The following is a 23,029-nucleotide window of genomic DNA, read 5'->3' as shown; positions in this document are numbered from 1 at the left end:
TACGTTTTTCCTTCATGCTTTGCATTATATCTGTAATCTCTTGCTTGTCTGTGATTAGAGTATTCAAAAATTGAAAACATAAATCCTGATAGTAGTATGCTTGTAAAAGTAGCAGATAAACAGATCTTTGAGAACGTAGCTATTAAGGAGATACATTGAAGAAATCATCATAATGCTTTGTATGAGATCACCTAATGCATTTAAAAAAGAAAGCATAGAGTAAAATGAGAAGTTGTGGCTGATAATTACATATACCTGCAAAAGAGGAGGTAGAAAACAGCTGGAAAAGGTTATTTGTAAAAAAGTTATTTGTAACAGTCCTTTTAAATCTTTATGCTTTTTTTGCATACATTTGTTGCAGATACCTAAGATCTGCTAAGGAGCCTATGATATTATAGAACCTTATTATATGCCATATTGTACGCAGGCAAGAAGTCCCTGCCTCCAGTGGTGTGCAGTCAAGCTGGTTAAAACACCACAACTTAGGCTGCATGGAAGGATACCTCAGCATTTAAAGCAGCAGTTTATCAACAGTGTCTTTTGAAGATGGCCCTATAAGAAATTTATCCTAGGTTGTAAGTAAAACCATGGAATTTCTTCAGGGCAAAAATGGCTGATAAAATATCAGCCTCTTAATAATGAAATTAATACCTTACATCCTATGGTCTGGAAACAAAAACAACAACAAAGGTACTGTTAGATAAGGAAGAACCCTGACTGGATTATCTATCCTTATGGAGATGCATAGGCTTTGTCCATGTGAAGATTAAAGGAAGGAATAATATGATGAAATAATGTACCCATCTGCTGCAAAGATTGTTTTAAGTAGAACAGTGTGTGATTTGTCAAGGAAGGAAAAGAATATACTACTTAAGAAGTAAGCAGACAGAGAATGTACTTGATTCATCTGTCTTCACAGGGATAATGCGTGTGTTAGAGATGTTCCACAGGAAAAAAATGCTCATTTTACACCCCACCTTCCTATTAGGTCTTGGAAGGGAAAGCAAAACTGAGGTTACCGTTTGTTGTGTTACTTCCTGTTTTTCTTCCCTTTTCCACCTTTGTCTGTAATTCCTATGCTTCTTAATGGGCTCTTATCAAATAATCATACTATGTAATTTAGGCATCTGAAGTTAATACCATGGACTGATAGATAGCTGTTGAATAAAGTAGGGGCATACAATCTAAGCTAAAATTTACTTGTTGGTTGCTTAACAACATATCTGAAAAAATGCTACATGTTCACAGATTTCACATAGACACGTGCAGTTATATGTTTAAATGTAAGAATACTAATGTTAGGGTAAAATTCAGAGAACTGTGGAGTTCACGCTTTTTTGTGAATTATACTATTTCATTTAATATCTTGTTTTATTCAGAATTAAGTATTTTTTGTTGTTATAAATAAAACTTAAAAGCTGTCATGCTGAGTTTGACAAGTTTAATTTTTTTCTATAACCTAGATAAGAGAATAAGGATGAAAACTGCTTTAAGACTTGAGTGTGAAACAAAAATTTCTAAACTTCTAAAGCTACTGAAAATCATTTCTGATTGTCCAAAGGTGGCCTGAGAACAAAAAAAACAAACTTGATGGATTCAGCTTTAAAAGTGCCAGTTTCCATATTTGAGAGGTAAATATTGTATATATGAAAACTTGCTAGAAAGTATCTGGAGATGCCTCTGGAAAAGAACTGAAAGAGAATAGACCATCAGGGATCTCTGTAAAAAAAACTGTGTGTGTCTCATTCATTGTTGGTGAGTAAAGCTCCTTTGTGAAGCTACTTTTTTTTTCTTTAATTTAAAAGCCTTTTGTGCTGTTAAGAATTATTATTATTTTTTAAATATTAATGTTATTGTTTTTTTCTATTTAGTAGTACTAGGAGATAGTGTTAAATGTGGAGGTGGGTCTCCCTGACTGTGGTGGGGGTTTGGAGCACCTTGAGGTCCCTTACAAGCTGGGCCATTCTGTGGTTCTATGAGATTCTGGAAACACCAAAAACTTTCTGTAATTAGAGAGGTTTTGCAAAGGGCAAGTCAGACCTAAGCTTCCATTTTTTTGAATAGGAGAGCCTAAAAGTCTGTCAGTAGCATGAAAGTCCAAATGTGTTCCAATTAAAAATGAACACTGTATGTAACTGTGTTGATGTCATGATTATATGAGTATAGACAACAGAAAAAAAAAAAAGGAAGTGACTCAACCTCATGATAACTGCAAACGCACTTACTGAGTATTAGAATCTTTTTTTTTTTTCCAAAAAAGTTATTTGATTGCAAAATTGGCATTCAGATCTTCATGAATTAAATGATCAACAAGTTCTACAAAAAACTTGAAAATACACAAAGCTTAAATTAAAAGTGTCTGTGTGTGCTTTTATTATTTTTCTTGGAGCATAGGAATTGCTTATATGTGTAGATATGGCATTATGAGAACACACAACATCTTGTCTTTATTCAAGTTGAAAACATAAGCACTAGATTAACTTTCTAAAATCTGCATCTTCAGTATATTGAAATTCATTTCTGAGCTGACTTTAAGGACATTTGTATTAAGGGTTATAATAAGTAATGAATTGTGTAATGGTATGATCATTTCTCTGATTCCTGCTGGCCATATTGTTGAGCAAGTCACTTTATTCCTTAATATATGTTTCCCTTTCTGAATGGCATATTGGTAGTGAGGAAGACTGTATGAATAAAGCAAGATTTTGATTGCAACTCATTTTAATGAAATTGTTAACTCCTGTTTTGTGATGAATCTTTGAATTTACATTACAAATATGTGTGTATACAGCTGGAATTGTTGATGAATATTTATGTAATAAATCCTTATAATGTTTCTGAAATGATATGTGACTATTTAGATACTTGCTAGTTGAAAATAACTATACAGTAAATAAAAGAGGACATGCAGTTATCATAGTTATTGGAAAGATGTTCTAAGCTCTTAATGTTGTGATTGACCCAGCTCTTTAGTTCTCTAATGTAGAGCGTTTTCATTGATTTGAATTCAGTATTGACCCTGCTCTGAGCAGCAGCTTGGATGAGGTGACCTCTCAAGGTCCTTTTTCAACCTCAATTCTGCAGTTCCACAAGGTAAAAAACTGAAAACAGCTGCTTCTGTTATTCAGGAAAACTTGAATTTTCTGCTTAATGATAATTCACTCATCTTTTGTGATTTCATAGCGGATTACAAAAAGGACCACAACTTGTAAATTTATGTCAGAGTCTGCTTTATCTATTTTTTTTTAATTAAACTTCCACTAAGCTGCAAATAGTGGCAGTCGGCCTTATGTGCTGCTTTATTACATCATGCTTTCTCCTTTCGAAGGAAAAGGTTATTTTTCCATTTATTTTTGACTATTTCATTGAAATGCATAGATTCTTTTCAAATTTATCTTTTAATTCTTAAAGAAAAATTTAGAAATCAAATTACTATGTAATTATTTCTATCTTCTTGGTTGTGTTTTAATACAAAGATCCATAAAATGGACAAAAAGTTAAATGAAAGTGTAATCTTCTTGTATTTGTAACATAATTCCATTCCCTTAGATTACTATTGTATTCAGTACTATTTACAATTTTTCTTGGTATTTAAAAATTCAAAAGCAAAAATTACTCTGTTCAGTGAGAGCTTCTTTTTAACTGTATGTGCTATACATAAGGTAAATCTGGATGATCTTTTCACCTGTGTAAAGAACAATTGAGTTTCTCATTATTTCATGTAAAAATGATTAGAATAATTGCTCAGTGTGTTGATGCTCAGAACTCTTGGTTTCTCTTTTGAGTGGAGCATTAATTCTATAGCACTTAAGTATGCATTTAACTTTTCTTGTATCAGCTATCTGATCCAGTGTAGGGCTGTTCTGAAAGGTCAGTGAGGGAATAGAAACAAATGACAGACAGGGGGAGTGAACACTTGGAAGAAACTGAGTCTTGGATTTTTCTCTCTAAGACTTTAAATGTTTGTTCTTCTGTCACCTGAAATAATTATTTTTCTGTTGAATATATTTGTGTTGCATTTGATGGAAGACTAGAAATACCAAAGAACATCAACATTCTTACATTTTCCAGAGATCAACATTTAGATAGAGTAAGGAGTCAAGTAACCTGACTGAAGGTAGGTTGCCTGTGAGCTTATGTTTTGTTAAACCTCCGAGAATTCTCATAGGAGAAAGACATTTCAATTAGTGTAGGTACATAAATAAAGTTGCAGGACAATAGAGCACTCCTACCTCCTATTTGTCAGTCATTTTATGGAATTGAATTTTGTATTTTGTATGGTATTATTTATATTATGAGGAGAAATGTTTACAAATATTTATATGCTTGTATTATACACTTGGGCTATTATGGGTGTTGTGCAAAAAACCCTCTTCAGTATACTGAAATCATGATAGGAAAAATATAAGACATATAAACAGTAATCAGGTGGATTATTCTCTTTTTCTTCTGAGAAATTAATCAAGATGTTTTTGAAATAGTGTTTAAGTGAGATCTTTTTTCCAGGTTCTATTCTGGAATTAATTTTTTTATATTTCTTGGAAACTATGGTCTAGATAGTGGGAACATGGGCAGATACTGTGGTTTTGGAAAAGGAACATTCTAATATTTTGTACAATACTTCTGTAGGCATTATTCATAGTAAAATGCCAAGATACCATGAATACTTGTATGTGTTCTTCTGTTTTGTTTTTAATCGCACAGTAGTGAGTGGATGAAGGAAAACTGCAAGTAAATGTTTTTCTAGAAAGTATGCTGAAGGTTGTCATGTAGTGACTTAGGCTGGAAAAGCTGGACAGTAGTAAATGAGGGGCAGCTAATGAAAACAGATATCAAAGTTATCTGCATAAACATATTTTTGCTTGGAATCCTTATAGTAACAAAAAGATAATCTAGAGCGTGTGAAGGGGTTGCTGTAATCTCTTACTGGAATGGTCATTAGTATAAAACTGAGTGACTGAAGGGGCTGGAGCCAGGATCTACCCCTTCACAGACTCTAAGGGTTGGCAGTGGAGGTGAGGGCATCTCTTGCTGGAGTTTCCTGCCTACCTGAGGCCTTCTGAAAGTAAGCAGCTATTTTCTTTCATTTCTGTGTCTGTGGCTGCTGCATTTGACCTTGTTCTCATTTGCTGTAGCCAAAAACTTTGCTACCTCGCTATTACTGTGGTACTATCCATCCTATTATAGCATTACACTTACTTTATTTTTTTTAAGGGTTTATACAAAATTACACAGCATTGTTGAGTTGAACACGACTTTATCTGATGTCTCATCTTTTGGAATACGTTTTTTTCTGCTTGAAGTCACTTGCCTCTTCCATTCACTAGATGCTCTTTTATGAAGTAAAAGTTGAGAGAGATGCCAAGAAAAATATCCTATATGTAGACTTAAAAAAAATTATACTATGCATAAAAATTATACTCTAAAAAGAACACTGACTTTTTAAAAGGTTAAAAAAACCAATGTAATATTTTACCTTTAGAACTGGTATTTTCCTATATACTTGAGCACTCACAAGAAATTATACCTCTTGGAAGAGAAGTATTTAATTAATTATGTGCTAGTCATGAGCTCACAAAAATATCATTTTAAAAACATGTTGTTCCACATGAATACACTTTTCTCTACTTAACATAGATAGTGATATGCACTGTGGCAAGTCCTAGGGTGTGAGAGACTTAGAGTGCTGTGTGGAATTGAATTTTCTTATACAATGGAAAGTTGGCTTTGAAAATGCAAAAAAAATCTAGCTGAACATAAAAGAAATACAAAAGAAAACAACAATTTTTGAATTAAATATCAAAAGTTCTAACTGTCATCATTTTATGATTTTGGTGGTGGTGGTAGTATTCCACAACATAACATCATGTAGTGCATGTTATCTTGCATTCCAATATCTTATTTAGTGAATTAGTTTGTTTCTCTTCAGGTCATTGCTGCTGTTTTGTTTTTAGGCCCATCTCTCTACCCTTTTCTCCTTTTTCCTTTTCCCCTTCCTGTGGCATGGGTTCATGGGTCCCTCTCGCCCCGCTAGTCATGGAAGTGGGCCAAACCAGCTTGTAAACCGATGACACGACTCGACTGAAGTAAAAAATTTCCTAGATTTTAATGCATATCAACAAATATTTTTTGTCATCAAGCTAACTTTTTGCAGATATTCTGTTCTATAGATATCAATTTGCACAGTTTTTTTCTTTTTGTAACAAACCAACCAACTTTTTACAAGTGTGTGGCAACAGAAAACGTTACTTTCTCCAGGTGTAGAATCTTTAACATCCGAAAATTGCTGTGATAGCATGTAGTCTGTGGTTCAGGGCTTGCAGAAATGCATTGCTAATGGTGGTTACTGTGCTGAAAAATAGTATTTAGTAGCTGTGAATTTGCTCTATTGAATAGCGCGATTGTTCCCTTTACCTGTTGTAGTTTCCATGGAAATAAATAGGAGGTATTACTTTTGGAATGGCTTAGCTATGTTACAATGTCAGTGATACTCTTGATGCCCCCCAAGCCCAAGTCAATGAACTAACCAAATAATCTCTCATACTCTGCAGCTAAATGAAGCAAAGGTCAAAGAAATCAACCGACTTTTATAATGGTCCTTAATAGATTTCTACAGGTACCTGTTTCCATATAAAATTCTCATCTATATAATTTGGTTTTACCAGCCTGCCGTTGACTACGGGATTAAGATCTTAACAAGCCTATGTAAATAAACTAACATGATAGTTGCCCTCCAAACATGAGCCTGCACCTGTTTCTCTATGAGTCTTTTAGCGCTGGAATGAGATGTCAAGAAATTATTTCTTTAGAAAAGCAGTACCAGTTTTCCTACTGCTATTCCTGATCTTTTCAAACTTCGTGTTCATTCTTATTCAGTATGTAATGCCTGAATCCTTTTTCTGAAGAAATGTTAACTGATTGTTTGTCATGTCTACTTTTTCCTGTCTCCAGTAAAACATTTCTGTAAAACTTCTTCCTCTTTTCTTCAAGTCACTGCTTCATTTTTTGGAGATCTTTTTGAATTCCAATCCTGTTTGTCATGCATGTGCTGTCTGTCTCAGTTTCATATAGTAATGAAATTTTAAAAAGAATTTTCTCTGTTATTTTTTCTTTATCCAGGTATTCAGTGTTCTCTTGGTTTAGTTATACAATCTCCTTTTAAGACAATTTCAGCAAAGTAATACCAATTTTGCTTTGAAGAATGTCCATTAATTAAGGAAAGATGCTTTGAGGAGGAAAGACTTGCCGACCAGTCTTGTCGTTCTCAGATTCCTCTCTTTTCCCCTGATTTTTACATCCAATAGGCTTTTGTTCAAGTCCTCCCCTACTGCATTTGCTCATGAGTTTTCAAACGCAACTTGAAAATACTGGAATTGCTTTGAATTGCTTCAAAATATACTAGGTGAGATTCAGCATCAGCCTTTATTGAAAACATTGGAGTTAAGTACACTGATCTTTTTTTTTTTCCAGTCTGGTCTGTCATATTTTTCCAATTATGTTTGAATCTTAATGAAAGGAAAACATTTCAAAGTTAAGTATTTTTGATGTCTGCACAGTGTTATCAGGAAAACTCTTTTGTTATATGTTTTTAAGACCACAACTGTAATCTAATTGATACTTTCTATTGTTCATACTTTTTACTAATATAGTGGCCTTTTTTTGTTTATAGTGTTGTTTTATTCTCGTTCTCTGTACTCCATTCTAAATGCTTTCATGTTTGAGTTCAATCAAAAATACAGTTTTATCTAGTTCAGTGTTTCAGTGTTCTTACTGCTGATTTCTTAGATTTTTCCCAAGCCCTCAGATTATAGAAGACTGAAAGGCAACTGCTTTTATTTTACTCTTCCTATCTTCTCTGTAGAGTGTGAACTCTATCATGCTGTGGTTGCTTCTAGTCCAAAAGCCTTTCATGTTCTTGGTCTCAGTAATTTCCCTTTGTATTGATTGTGTTCAGAATTTGAGGAACCTTATTCTTTCTTTACTTTACAAAAATATTTGCCAATGCATTCCAAGAACTTGAGGGACAATCTTATGCCTTAGTGACCAGTATAGTACAAAGAGGAAAGGATAGAGAGTTTATTTGTGCAGCTTGCTACATACAGTCTTGGGAATATATATTCACATTGCATATTTTTCAACTATGGGAAATGTGCACCAGGTACTGGGCCTTAGTGTGTTGTGGCATATGTCTGTGAGTCATGCAGAGCAAATGTCTGTACAGATCTATGTACATGCACAGGGAACGTGCTGCTTGGAGAGCTTTGGGGAGATTCACTTCCTTCCTGGGTGGATACTCTCATCTGCCTTACAAATGGGGTGCTCCTGTACATGGGTTCAGCTTTGGTTCCATCAGAGAGGAAACTATGCTCAATGGAACAGCGGTGTGTTTCAGTATGTACTGTATAACTAACAATGGATGCAAGGCACTTTTGTACCTGATGTAGTCATGTGAACCATTTTACAAGTTAGTTAAGTCTTAATTGCCCATTGTAACATCCCCATTTTTAAGTTAATACACAAACTGTGGAGAATAAATGTTTTCTGAGTTTTTTTTTTTTTCCTCCTGTAATGTTCCTATTTCTTACAGCTTTGTACATGTTGCTGTATTTTCGGTGTTTACTATGGAGTTCTGTTATACCTCCTTACTGTGTTAAAGGGAAATAAGCCATGTGCAGTCCTTGCTGCACAAAAACCTTGTGGCATACTTGTCTGCATTAGGAGGAGTGATGCCAACAGGCTGAGGGAAGTAATCCTTAACCTCTGCTTAGCACTGATGTGGCCTTGCAAGTTCAGGGCTCCTCAGTACAAGGGAGACATGGAGCTGCTGGAGAGAATCCAGAGAAGAGCTGCTGTGTGTCTCTCCCATTAGGAAAGGCTGAGAGAGCTTGGTCTGTCTAGAATGGAATACTCAGTTGGAAAGACCTGCAGATATAAAGTCCTACTCTCCGACCTCTTCAGGGCTAACCAAATGTTGAAGTATATTATTAAGGGCTTTGTCCAAGTGCCTTTTGAACACTTCAAGGAGAGGAACTGAAGCCTGCAGAAGAGTAGGTGCAGGTGAATCTTAGCAGTGCATGTAATTTGATAGCAATGAATTGAAACCAATGTGAAAAGAAAAGGGAGCCAAACTCTTTTCAGTGGTGTCCAGTTGCATCAACATTAAGGAATGCATTTTATTCCACAGTTAAAGTTGTGTCATTTCTTTGAGTTCAGTGGAAATTAAGATTGAAGAAATACAGGTGTTCTTTTCCTCGGTGGGGGGGATGGGAACTTCAAATTCTGTGTCTCAGTTGACATTCCTTCTCTGGTCTTTTGTCTTTATGTACTTATCCTGGGCAACTTTTTCAGTTGTTGTATTTCTCTTTTTGAATGTTTTCCCCCTATGAGAATATCTGGTATCTATAATCTGATGTTCTCAAAATTTTGATTATTTGGCTTATCTGCGATGTCAAGGATTCCTGCGTGGTTTCCAAGTACTATCCAGGTTAAGGGCTTCCAAGAGCAAGTCAGTGCAGTCAGATCAGGAATGACATGGGCAGCAATTGCATGATAAAGTGCAATGGTTTTTGAAGAAGTCCTAGCAAACTATGTTACTGAAAGTGAACAGCATGTTGGCAACTGTTGTCCACATTCTTAGATAATGATCATCCAATGTTTGTTAAATATAAGAAGGAGAAAAGGCGTGAACATATTTGTGGAAATAAATATTCAGGAAAAGGGATTTTTTGATTTATTGGTTAAAAAAAATTTACAAAAAAAGTAAGGTGTATTTTGTACTTTGTACTCTGCCACTTCATGGCATATGTATCTACTCCACATCTTCAAGTATGTGCTGTTTTGTAGTACAGCCAAGTAAGCAAGCAGCAAAAACTAATTTCAACTAGAGGTTATAGAAACAGGAGCATGATTTGGAAGGGGTTATTTGACTGTCTTCTCTTCTGGCAGGGAAAATAGCTGATAAAATTTGAAGGTCTCTTTCCAAAACTTTACCTGTATTCATTTTTACTTCTGTTTCCTTGTGTACAGACTGACTTTATGTGGCTGTTTTCCACCCAATGCTTTCTGAAACTACATTAATATGTTGTTTGTCTTTGCTTCTGTCAAATCCATAACTAATGACAATCTTGTGCTTTAAAAATTAATCAGACTTTTTCTTGGGGAATGAGTGTGTGATTTGCTTGTAACGATTTTATCCAGAGATGAGAAAAACAATCAAGAATGTAAATGAACAGTAGTAAAAAAGCATAAGATTTAGAAATGTTTGCACTGGTAGAAGTTTCTATAGCAGCTCAAATCATTCTTAAAAACATTCTTAAAATGGATTGCTATAAGTGAATCACAGATGAATAACAGATCTGAAAGCGTCTTGGACGTAGCTATGTTAGAACATTCAAATATGTCCTTAAAAACAAATGAAGACCTTAAATGTTTTTATAAAGTTACGTAGCAACATGTATATATGTGTAATTTCTACATATAAATTAAAAGGTGATCTTTTCTCACCCAGATCAAAAGGTGTAAATCATTTTTAGTAACCTGTGCATTTCTAAACCACATGAAGAAGTTTGAGTGACAACTTCTAACCCATCAATGATGATCTCTGTAGGAACTGTTAAGTAAACATGGGAATAGTTGTGGAACAATTCCTACTCAGTAACTAGACATCTGCATCCTAAAATTGTCGAATGTGTGATCCCAAGTGATCTTACTTTTGCTGTCAGAGAAAAGTATAGCTGTGATTTTCCTTAATTGCTGGAGAATAAGGCTTGTTGGTTTGAATGTAGCATTAAAGCAGCAGGAGCAGTGATACTGCAAATTAGATGAGATACTGCATTTCAATTAAAAATTAAGGATTAAGTTTCAGTTTTTGTGAGGTTTCTTGTTAAACAGTTTCAAAAATATTTCTAGTTTAAAGCAATAAGTTGGAATAGTTTTCCAGTGTCTTTGTGTCTTCTGATCTAAATTGATTGACATGTCTAAAAATGTGCAGAATACCGCCATGCTTTACCAGGACAAATTTGTTGAGGTTCCAATATATGGGACACGTTAAGTTACAACCGTGCAATGTAAATTTAAATCTTTGTCATGCTGCTGCTATCATAAAGGTAGATCTTTGAACAAAAACCCGTTACCCTGAAGTTGTCTACAACTCTAGCATTTTCTTTTTGTGATATTAGCATGCATGAATGCCCATGGAGAGGAGCTGCAGCTGAAGGGGTGTGGTTTTGCTCATCATGTACTAAACCTAGTTTGGTTTTTGTCTCATGAAATGTGGAGTGAATCTGAGCTAGGATTCTAATAATTTCTGACTGCACCCTTTTTTCCCCTCTCCAGTTAAAAAATAAATAAAAAATACAGTATGCTGTGGCCGTTGTGGCAATAGTGAAGTAGAAGCTGTGCTGAAGTTGAATATGTAGTGACTGATATAGCTGAAATAGGTAACTTAAAGGAAAATATAGGGAGATGGATAGGATAAAAAATAGTTAGGAATAAAGAATTGCTTGTAAAATTCTTAATTTTAAAATAGAGATCAAAGGTAATTTTATTTATTTTATTTAGTTAAGAAGGTCCCGTTTAGATATAGAGTTTTGGAACATATGGTTTGTTTACATTGTAGACTTACAAAGAAGAGGCTACAGAAGAAGAATACTGCAACAAAATTAGATTCACTTTACTCAATCATTTTAGGTTAAGATCCATTTAAAACAGCCTGAGAAGCATAACAAAAGAATTATCAGTTCAAGTTTTATCTGCAATTGTTTATTAAGCTGACGTAATTTATTTTAACAGACAAGAGTAAATATTATTTTATGGAATATATGAGATAATTCTACTCAGAAATAGTATGTTAAGAACTGTGTAAGAAGACACTGCATCTGAGTTCTAGTTCAGATTATATGTTGCATTTTCATCTTCATTCCATTTTTCTGTAGAGACTAGTTTAGAAAATACTGTACTTCTATTTTAGAGTTAGGATCTATAAAACTGTTCTCTGGTTTGGCTGTAGGTCTTAAGAAAACCATTATTTATTGTTTAGAACAATTCTTTTACAGATTATCAACAAGCTAACTAACTTCCTTATTCCTCTATGTAACTGACACGCATTTTCTGCATTTCAATCAGGTTAAGGGTGGTCACCTGTGTTCTTTAAAATAAGTTAATCAACAATAAAATAAAAATTTGAAACAGGATGGAAATGGTAATTTAGATCTGATCTCCAAAACCAGGGAAATAGTTGTCCATGAACTTTTTAATTTGCTCCACACTTCCAATGTTAGACTATTGTTTGTTTTTCCACTGGTGTTTGGACATGCATTGCATGCTTTCTTGTTCAGTGCTCTGAATGTCAGCCAGCACTTGAAGACACTTCAGCTTTCATGCCCACAAAAGAAATCTGTTTCCTGGGGGACCTGATGTTTTTACTTCTTCCACCTTTAGATTTCTGTCTGGAAGTCCAGAGCAGTTCTGTCAGAGCTGTAAAACATACATGGACAGTTTGAGGAGACATAAACAACTTGGGAATAAGTATTAACTAGTTAATGCATGTAATAGTACACTTGCTATTGGAAGAAATCTATTTTCAGAGTTTGGCTCTGTTGCTAATGAATCCTCATAATTCCACAGAATCTGAAGAGTAGCCAGTATTTATTGAAGGAACCCTGTGGAACAAGATGATAGTGGAATTTCTTGACTGAAATCAAGAAGGAATACATTTAGGAAATGTTTCTTGTTGTTGTTGTTTTTGTTTTTTAATCTAATTATGAAAGATTCTATAAAATGTCCAAACTGTGATTGGTTTTGGTGAAAATAGAAACCGCAACTAGGATGGAGCTTAAAACTGTCAATATCTGGTTTTCTGTGCAACCTCTGTCTGGAAGCATGTAAATACAATGCTCTAATTTGCTTGCAAAAGTTAAGTGGGAAATCACCGTTAGTTCTCACCGCACAAATACCCTGAAGCAGTGCACCTCAGAGATCTGAAGCAGTTGGTTCAGATCTTTCAATGCCAACTATTCTGTGAGTAAACAAAGCATTTCCCAGTTCTGTTTTCTAATTATTTCAATGGGTAAAATATAAGAGTGTTGCAAACTCAGTATTAAATTAAACCAAAACTCAGGATGTATTCAGAACAATACATATGCTTTTGAACTCTTGGGCGGTAGCTTCAGGGCTGAACTGAGAGTGAGTAGTGAAGCAGGCTATTGTCAACAGGAAATCTCGATCTGCAAATTTTGATGCATTATGTGGTGAATGAGACAAGAAAAAAAGAAGAGGGGTGAGGGGAAGGAATAATGGTGAAGTTTATATAGCTGCATTTAATCCTGGGGGGTTGTATTCATCCTTACACCTTCTGGTAAACGACTCAATTAACTTCTCACTACAACTGCACCATCGGTGTCTGTGTATCAGTTTCAAACCGTTGATGACTGGTTTCACAAATGTAAGAGCTCACTGCTGATGCTGCACTAAGTGCTTTATTTTTAAGGAATTGAACACCATCTAACAACTGCAGATTAATCTTGATTGTAGAAAAAGAGCAAAACAGAAGGAATTACTGTTCTCAATTGCCCTATATCACTCTTCATCCCTGTAATTTGCAGTGCTGTGAAGGTCTTTTCTCACATTATTCACACTGGCTCCAACCACAGCCCCCCTTATATTTTGGGCAAAGAGAGATTAAATAATTTTACCAAATTTGCTTTGGATAATTAATTCAGGCGATCAAAGTTTGTGTATCAATTTTCCTGGATCACATGTTGCAAAGTACAGAAGAAGAAAATCACTGCAAGAATGAGGACCTTGCTGTCTTATCTTTTTTTGAGTCTTTTGCATTTTTACATAAATCGGTCATATTAAGAAATTGTTCTAATTTGCGGTCAGATTTTCTAATTTAAAAACTATATTGCATATGTTAGATTTAAGAGCACTAATGTCTTAAATGCATCTTTTATATGGGAATAAATGATATATGGTAACTAATGCAAATGAGCTGCCTGGTAAATTGAATTCAGCCCCATAATCTCACATCAAGTCCATTCTCCACTCTTCCAATCTAGTGAGCTGGAATTTAATGGTACAATTAACTTCTTCTGGCAACTGTGTTGTCCGTTTTTCAAATATGTGCAGGACTTGAAGTTTCTTTTATTTGGATCCCCTGAGGCAACTATTTTTTGTACAGAGTGGAAAGCTTGAAAAATCACCTTCCTCACAAAGGACACAATGTGCATGCCATTACTAACATTCTTCTACTTAAAACAAAACACCTGCAATGCAAATTCTATTTGCTTTCTTCTCAGCTGCTATCTTAAGGAAGGGAAGTAGGAAATTGATTGAATTGGCAACAACAGTTGTAGTTCTGGTGGTGAACAATGAAATTTTTTTTTTTAATTTTATAAGATGATATATATATTTTTTTTACTTCTAGTCTGCAGCAATGTGTTTGTTGGACCTAAGGACTTCAGGGCATGAAAAATACTTTCACAAGCCAGACCAATTCTTTGTGTCTCCTTGTACTCAAATTTCCAGCAGTAGTAGTTAGAGGCTCTTCACAAAGGCAAATCAGGCCTACTACCTCTTATGAACTTATTTCCCACTCCACACTCCCCATCTCCAAATTACTGAAAAGGGATTTTAGAGCAAAAACATCTATTCATATATTAGGATCTGTTTTTGAAATGTGTCCATTTATTCATCTGATGCCTTTTTGATATGAATAGGAGGATGTAAAGTAGGTGATATTTAATAAGCAGATACATAAGGCAAGTGGAGTCCAGCCTGAAGAGGAGGGTTGTCTGTGTTTTTCCCTTTGGGAAAACTGTACACATGACTGTTGAAGAGTTGCAAAGCTCTTGTGGAAGAGTATGCAGAGTTGCAGTCTGCCAGAATTGTTGGTTTGGTTGTGTTCACTGCTTGTAGATACAAAACTTCTTGGTGTGTTCTCTGAGTGCACTCTTAAAAGACTCAAGATGACCAGAGGATACACAAAAAAGTATCCTTGATGTCAGAACCAGATACGCACAAGCTACTCCTACCCCATTGCAACCAGTGAGTAGAGACAAATTTTTTCATGCGACTGAAAGTAGCACTCTACCAAGAAATGGATGCATTAAAAGGAGAGCAGAGAGTGAGGTGATCCTCCTCCTCTACTCTGCCCTGGTCAGGCCTCACCTGGAGTACTGTGTCCAATTCTGAGCTCCCTGGTGCAAAAAAGACAGGGATCTCATGTAGAGAGTCCAGTGGAGGGCCACAAAAATGAGAAAGGGCCTGGAGCATCTCTCCTGTGAGGAAAGGCTGAGTGACCCGTGTCTGTTCAGTCTTGACGAAAGAAGACTCAGAGGGGATCTGATTAATATTTATAAGTATCTTAAATGTGGGAGTCAAAGATACACGGCCAACATCTTTTCTGTGGTCTGTGGAGACAGGACAAGAGGAAACGGCCATGAACTGGACGCACCGATATGCGAAGGAACTTCTTCGCAGTGAGGGTGACAGAGCACTGAAACAGGCTGTCAAGGATGTTGTGGATCCTCCTTCTCTGGAGATATTCAAGACTCGACCAGATGCCTACCTGTGCAGTCTGCTGTAGGGGGCCTTTTTTGTAGGGAGCCTGGACTTGATCTCAAAAGGTTCCTTCCAGCCCCTATAATTCTGTGATTCTGTGAAATGCCTTAGATTCCTTCAGCCCGAGCATACAGGCTGTGTGAAAATTGACCTGCATTCTTTAATTTATGTGGCTGCAATACTTTAATTCCCTATAAATATTGGGATTAAATACCTGAAGATCTGTTTACCTGTTAATGTTCTGTGTTAGAAATATCAGACTGGTCTGGTTTGCATTTTGTATCTGTTCGTTCTTTGAAACTTAAAAGCTAATCTCTAACAAGGGGAAAGAAATTTTCAGGAACCTTTCAAATTTGGAAACTGAATTGCTTAAGTTGAAAAATTTTAGAATGCAACAAGAATTTTCAGAATGTTTTAATATCTTACTGTATTCAAGTTTACAGCATATTGCCAACTCAGTTGATTAGGTATTGAAAAGGGCAGTAAGACAATTGCAGCTGTTTAGATGAGGAATAAATGTAGGTTTACTCTGCATTAACGTTGGTAGTTGCCTTCTGGAGGCCAGTGAGGCTACTGTATGCACTCAGCATGGTGGGATTGCTGTCACTGTTAGGTACTTCAATCAAAATGGCACTGGGTAAAATATCAGAAAGATTTTTTTTATTTCTCTTTGTTCTTACACCCAAAAAAGGACCTCCATTAATTGTTATATCTCTTTTATCAGACTGAATACTTAGTGGCAATCATGCAACTAATGAAAGGATGAACTGAAAGGTTGTGTAATTTTTAGCTTTTTATCTAATTCCTATGTTTGTGAATACCAGTAAGTGGACATAAATAATATGAATTTTCATTTTCATGAAATACAAACCCTGCCTAAAAACAGGTAAAAGAAAGTTGATGTCTGTCTACAGATGAAGAGTGGCATTGTGTAGATTACATTCTCATGTAGCATATTTAACATAGAATTAGTGTTGTATGATGACCTTTCAACTTTTGAATAATGATTTTCTTGAAAAGTAGTTGTTCTTAAGAACAGGTTTGGCACAACAATAAGAGATTGTTACATAAGGTTACTGTATCCTTTGCTATCCTTCTTGACTTGCATGTTGTTGGAATTAGTGTGTATTATTTATATTGACTCTTTAAAGGAAATTTAGGTTCTTAATATTTGTCTGTGCTTTGATAAAATATTTATTTATTCATTGTAAATAAGTACTTATTTCACCAATATACCAATGCCATATGCTGTGCACTATGTTTTAGGAAACTGCAAGGGGAGAATATGCTGTGTTACAGGAAACTGCTTACAGAATTTCTCAAAATATTTTCTGCAAATGTGTGTGGATAACGTGTTTAAGTTGTGTATGAAACTTGTAAGAATTTTAAAACTCAAACAATTCTTCCCTAAGTATTTGATCTGTGTTTTGGCATACTGGTGTAGATAGAACTAACCTCTTATATATGGACCATGGTGTGAAATGTGGTGTGAAAGTGATGACATTAATTTACTACTACTTACTATGTTTTGTCTCTGTTGTGAAAGTCTTACTCTTTGACACTTTCAAAGAAGTGATTGAGTCATTACCTCACTCTGTGCCTTTATTTTTTTCACCTTTAAAAAGCATGACAAGTACATTTAGCTCTTTCTAAGATTCTGTGCTTTAAAGTCAGTTGGCAAAACTAGTTACGTAAATATTAGTGGTACTACTTGTAATTTGGTTGTAAAGTAATTAGTTTTATTAGCTTTATTTCTGTTCAGACTATGAATAGTTGACTAATAAGATGCATACAGAAAGCAGTGCCAGAGAACAAAGCTTGTTTGTGGGAAATGCATGTTTTAAAGATGTATATTTAATCATTGTTACAGGAATAAAATGAATTTCTTTTATTATAGTGCTAATCAAGGAAATAATATTATTTTGAATTCTAGTTCATATAAGTCCCAAAATAAGAATAAAAGGGAAAGACTGCTTTAAACATTCCTATTCTGTAAGAAATGTGGATGTCCTGTGCCTAGTTGCATTCAAGGCCAGGCTGGATGTGGCTCTGGGCATCCTGGTTTGTGGTTGACAACCCAGACTGTGGCAGGAAGTTGAAACTAGATAATCTTTGAGGTCCTTTACAACCCAGGCCATTCTATGATTCTATGAAATAAAAAACATTTCTGTTTAAATTTTAGAATGTTAACATGTATCTCAGTGCTACTGTCTCTGTTGTTGCTAAAGGTTGTATACCTTCCACTTTCTATTCACACCTCTTTCAGTGACGCACGTTCAGTGTTTATGAAAATTCAGCTGGGGGCTAATGTCACAATTTCTGCTTGATTCATATGGTGTATTGCTAAGCAACATGTGTGTGAATGACAGTGTTTGCTTTCATTTCATTTTCCTGTTCTGTCCTCCTCCAGTTTTCCTCTTCCCTAACAAGTGACACAAGTTTGAAAGGTGAATATTAGCTTGTCAGGCAAAACAGTATTTTTAGTTCATACCCTATGAACGATAAAAGATGCAGGAGGTAGGGAGGATTTTGTATGTTCTTTAGTTTAATTGCTTAAACATTTATGACATTCCCAAATGATTTTTTTATTACTATTATATTTTGGAAAATACTGGTGGTTTTTTGTTTGTTTGTTTGTTTGTGTGTTTGAAACAGTGATTTTTTAGTACTTTTTTATTTCTCCTGGGCTATATTTGCTTGGTTAGATAGTTTGGGAACACTACTTTTCTGATTTACAAAACTACTATCTTGTGCTTATTCAGTAAAGCAGTGGTGAATTTTAGATTATGTATTTCAGAGATTGCTGTTAAGTCATTGCTGTCTAGATAGTTGAAGTGGAAAAGTATGATAGTAGAGCATTATACAAAAGTGTATACATGATACACACATACATACATACGTTTGGGATATTGCCTGTAACTGAAATTTATAGAATATCTGACTTTTATTTATTTATTTTGTATTTGAATGCAACAAGTTAAACTCTGTGTAAATTTGCTTGAGGGAGGGCAATAGGACAGGGATTGAGTCACTCGGAGTCCTGATCTCTTGGTCTCTTAAGAAAAGGAATTATTGTATCAGTGCAAGAACCTGTCTATTGAGTTTCTTAAGCTCAAGTACATGGAGTAAATGTGCAGGTTGATTTTACTGTCTGATCTACATGGTAGTGCTTAGTTCAACAAAGGTAGAGCCACAGCAGGTCTTTTTTGAGGAGTGACAATAATTGTCACACCTTAACTTGGAGAGAACCTCTGAATTCAATTGAATTTTGTATGGAAAAATGAATGTAAAATGCCAGAACTAATAAGGGAGGTATGGATGTCTGTTCAAAGACATTTTTCCAAGATGATTTTTCAGAAAATTGACTTTGATTTTGAATACTAATTTTACATTTGCAGTGTATGTTATTATTTCTATAAATTTTTTTCCCAAGAAGTTTGTTGTCTCCTACTGCTTTTTTATGTGTGGTTGTGTTGTAGATGTGTTGTTTTTCCTTTTGTACTTTTCTGGTATGAACTATTTGGGAATTTCAGGATATGAGCCATCAGTACTTGTCCTGCTACATTTAGATATGGAGGAAACGAGTGTGCCATTTACTATCAGATTTCCTTTCCTTGCACTCAAAATCTGAACTGCTTTCTCAGCTTCTTTGGGATTTTACAATGAAAATTTTACAGAATTAAAATTTTGAACATTCTTAAAATAATCATTTATGATTAACATTTAACTAAACATTATCAATATTAAATCATTTTTATTACCCTTTTAAACTTACATTGACAGGATGATTGTAGCCTTTTTCATGTTGTCTTTCCTTTTTTCCACTTTTGAATAGAAAAAGAATGCCTTTCCAGAATGTTTGATTACACAAAGGTGAACTCTATTATTTTTCTCATTTAATATTCAACAATTTGCATATTAATGTTTTCAATGGGAACTAAATATGCTAATTTCACAGCTTCTTAACAGATAACCTTAATCATGAGGATATTTGTATGTTTAAAAAGAAATAAGTTAAACTGCAGCATCACACAATTATACTACGGGTCAACCAGAAAATCATTCCTGATTCAGATGCTTCATCTCCACGGAAATACAAGCTGCTGCCACTGAATTTGAAAGAAAGCTTAGTCTTAAGAGCCACAAAAATGATCCAAGGGATGGAATATCTTTCCTACAAGGAGATCTGTCTCAGCAGTTCTGGAAGGAGTAAAATTAATGTTGTTGATTAGTAAATCCCATCATAGACTTTGCGATTAGTTTTGGGGCTACTATACCTCATGAGTTTTTTATAACCAGATGCTGTCTGGTGTTACTGCCTGTTTTTCTGAAATGTACATATATATATACACTTTTTTTTTTTTTTTGGTCAATCCATACATTAACAGTGTGTCTGTGTCCAAGTTCTCATTTCTTTTCCAGTTAATTCAGTTGCATTTCTATTATGAAATTCTTAATAAATTTTGTGATTCGTGGTTCTATGTATGGTAGCTGAGGAAGGAGAAGAACATAAGCCATGGTAATAGGACTGCTCTCTGCTGTACTCGTCTTTTTTCTTTCTTCATAAGCGTGAAGACTTATCTATTGAAACTTTTCCAAAATACTAGTGGAGATGTCTCCTTTTTTTCTTTTTTTAAACTTCTTTTTAAGGCAAAGACAAACATGGATACAAATGAAGTTCTAGAATTTATAAATTTGACTGGTATGATGATTTGGTGGTGTGGATGAAAGCATTAGTTACAGTGTAGAACTTTGAGGATTCTTCCAGTGATTCATTACAAGAATAGCTAAGTAGGAAGGAACCTTTTAAATTGATCTTCTGTGAGTAAATATAGTCAACATGGAGTGTATTTCTGAACTTAATCATTGAATAGAGTATTAAATACCTTTCTTGTAATATTTATGAGAGACTCTATGTTCTTTATGCTTTATAGTCTTTGTCAACAGAGGGACAAATAATGGTAAATATCCATTTGGAAATGTAATTTAGCACTGTATTTGGTAAAAGGAAGTCCTTTCCATTCCATTTTAGGTATGAACAAGTAAGCTACTTCATGTTTTTTGCAGTTAGCGACATCTTCTCTTGAGAAGGGCTTTCCTCAGGATTTCAGAGTAGCTAGAATTGACAGTGTAAAAGTGAGCAGTTTTATGTGAACAAATGAATAATTCTTCATGTGCAAGTAGAACACAATTTTTGTCTATGAAGTTTCAAACTTTTATTTTTGAAAATGGATTATGTTACAACTTTATAATCCATTAATATCACTCTAGTCTAGATAAGAGTATTTATTTGTTTCCTGTATTCAATATATTTCCTTTTTCTTTGTCTAGACTTCAATATAAATATAAATATAAATATACATGTATGGGAACTACTGAGTCACGGCCTGAACCTCTGATTAATCACCTGAGGTGAGCCATGAGTCAGCCACAGGAGCACAGGTGAAGGCAATTCACCTGTGCTGCCAGAAGGGGTGGAGCCAGGCTCCATCTCTCCTAGACCTATTTAAGAGCTGGCTACCAGAGGGGAAGGATCTCTTCTGGAGATCACCTCTCTTGGTGTCTTCTAGTGAGCTCAGCCGAAGGGTAAGTTCTTCCACTTATTCTCTTTTTGTTTTCATTGTCTGCTTTGCCTTACTCTCTTGATTATATTGTGATTATAACATCTTGATATCTATTGATTATACACAATTATATTGTGATTATAACATCTTGATTATACAATACATTTATTGACTGCATAATTTACATATAAAACAATACTTTGGGAAAAAAGATATGTTTCTTAACATTGTTTGAAAACTGGTGGTGAGGGAGGGGTGATGAGGAGGAGGAATATAGATTTGGTGGAACACCCAGAAAAGGTGCTTAAATTAATCTAGGCTCTTCTATATAGTGACTGGAGATAAATAAGCTCAAGAACAGTTTAGTTTAGGGTACCTAAAGTTAGAGTTTGCCATAGTGGCCTGAAAGATCTCTAAAGTAGTCACCTTACTGGAAGGATGGTGGTGGTCGTGTTCAGTTGTATCAGACAGTAGCTCTTTTAAATATTTTGAGAAAATTTGTGGTAAATGATAGACTATAGAGCAGTTTAGTATGTACTGCTTACAGAATGTTATTTATAGCAGTAAGTGGATGTCATTTGTACAACACTATCATTCTATTTATACTTGGTTAATGTATTTTCTCACTTCATTTTCCTACACTGTATGATACAAATTGCACAGTTAAGTCTGGACTTTCACGCACTTTAGAAATTAGTCACTGCATTTCATAGTCAAATTTTACAATTGTCATCCAGTTGCCTTCATTTAAATGAGGCGTGCATTTTGTGAGGCTATCCGGTTGAACAAAATTTAAATAAAATGTACATCAGCTTGTCATTATAAACTCTGAAGGTCTTTTCTGCCCAGCTGTATTCTATTGATAACCCAGTTCTTCATAATAATTTCAATAACATTACAGAAAAATGGTTAGAACATTAACTTTTACTTTTTATTAAAAACAACAACAAAACAAACAAACAAACCGTCAGAACCACAACCATGAAACAAGCTATCTCTAATGTGGTGCTATTATAATAATAGTGTTTAAAACTAGTCTTGGCTATAGGATAATACTTGGAAATTATTATTTTGGTACTACTCAAATGTCATCTAATTCAAATGTCACACAAAACCTTTATTAAGGCAGACATGTCATGCAATCTCCAGCAACTAAATTAATATTTAAAAATCATGCTTTGTAAATAGGTTCTTATCAGGAGTAATTTGAAATTTCAGTAAGTTTATTTGATGAGGTAAGTGTCCCTTTCCTGACTAGATTTCAATTAAGATTAAGTAAAAGCAACAGTTTTTAAAAAACTTATTCAGCAGAATTAGATACAATCTGGGATATATTCCATGTTGTTTAAAGCCATCTCTATGAACAGATTTAAAATGAATTTTTATTCTCTAATCATATGTTTAGAGGATTGGCTGTTAGTAGATTTTTAGTTTTCCAGATGCTCAAACAATGCACTTTCAGTACTGTATACATAGATTATTTTCAAAATGCTGTAGATTAGCTATTTTAAGATTTGAATTGTGAATAAATGCTGTAGAAAAAAGCAACAGCAGTTGCAAATGTTTTATTTCAATTAGCTCATTTAAAATGCGTTTACAAGTGAGAGAGACAAAGTAGGCCAGTCTGCACGTAACACTGTTGGTTCGTTGATATTTTACATACATATACATGTGTGTATCTGTAAATGAGAGTTCAGTGTGAATTCTGTCAATGGAAAGCAAATTTGTTTATCAAGAAGGCAAGTTGTTATTACCAAGAGCTGATTAGGAAATTTTGGACGATAACGCATGTAGTTACTTTTTAAGTAGAACTTCTTTCTGTTTGTTTAGATACTCAGTATTTTACCACTTTGACAGATAAATCGCTTCACTGTCAGTTGGAACAGTGTTTTTAATTTACTTTT

General features: G+C 34.6%; 1 protein-coding gene across 5 annotated transcripts in view; it reads left to right on the top strand.

The window, feature by feature from the left end:
* Positions 1-23,029, top strand: part of PRKD1 (protein kinase D1) — a 110,325-nt gene that overhangs the window by 9,494 nt on the left and 77,802 nt on the right. The window contains exon 1 of one of the 5 annotated variants that reach the window (XM_048947764.1): positions 21,065-21,147. The exons of the other annotated variants lie outside the window; for them this stretch is intronic. The gene's annotated coding sequence lies outside the window, so the exon portion shown is untranslated. Of the gene's footprint in view, positions 1-21,064; positions 21,148-23,029 lie in introns of those variants that run through there. 5 annotated transcript variants of the gene reach the window in all.

Source organism: Lagopus muta, chromosome 6 (assembly GCF_023343835.1).
Source record: "Lagopus muta isolate bLagMut1 chromosome 6, bLagMut1 primary, whole genome shotgun sequence".
In the NCBI taxonomy this organism is placed as follows: domain Eukaryota; kingdom Metazoa; phylum Chordata; class Aves; order Galliformes; family Phasianidae; genus Lagopus; species Lagopus muta.
Note: the sequence above shows the minus strand (reverse complement) of the source record. Positions and strands in the feature narration are given on the sequence as shown.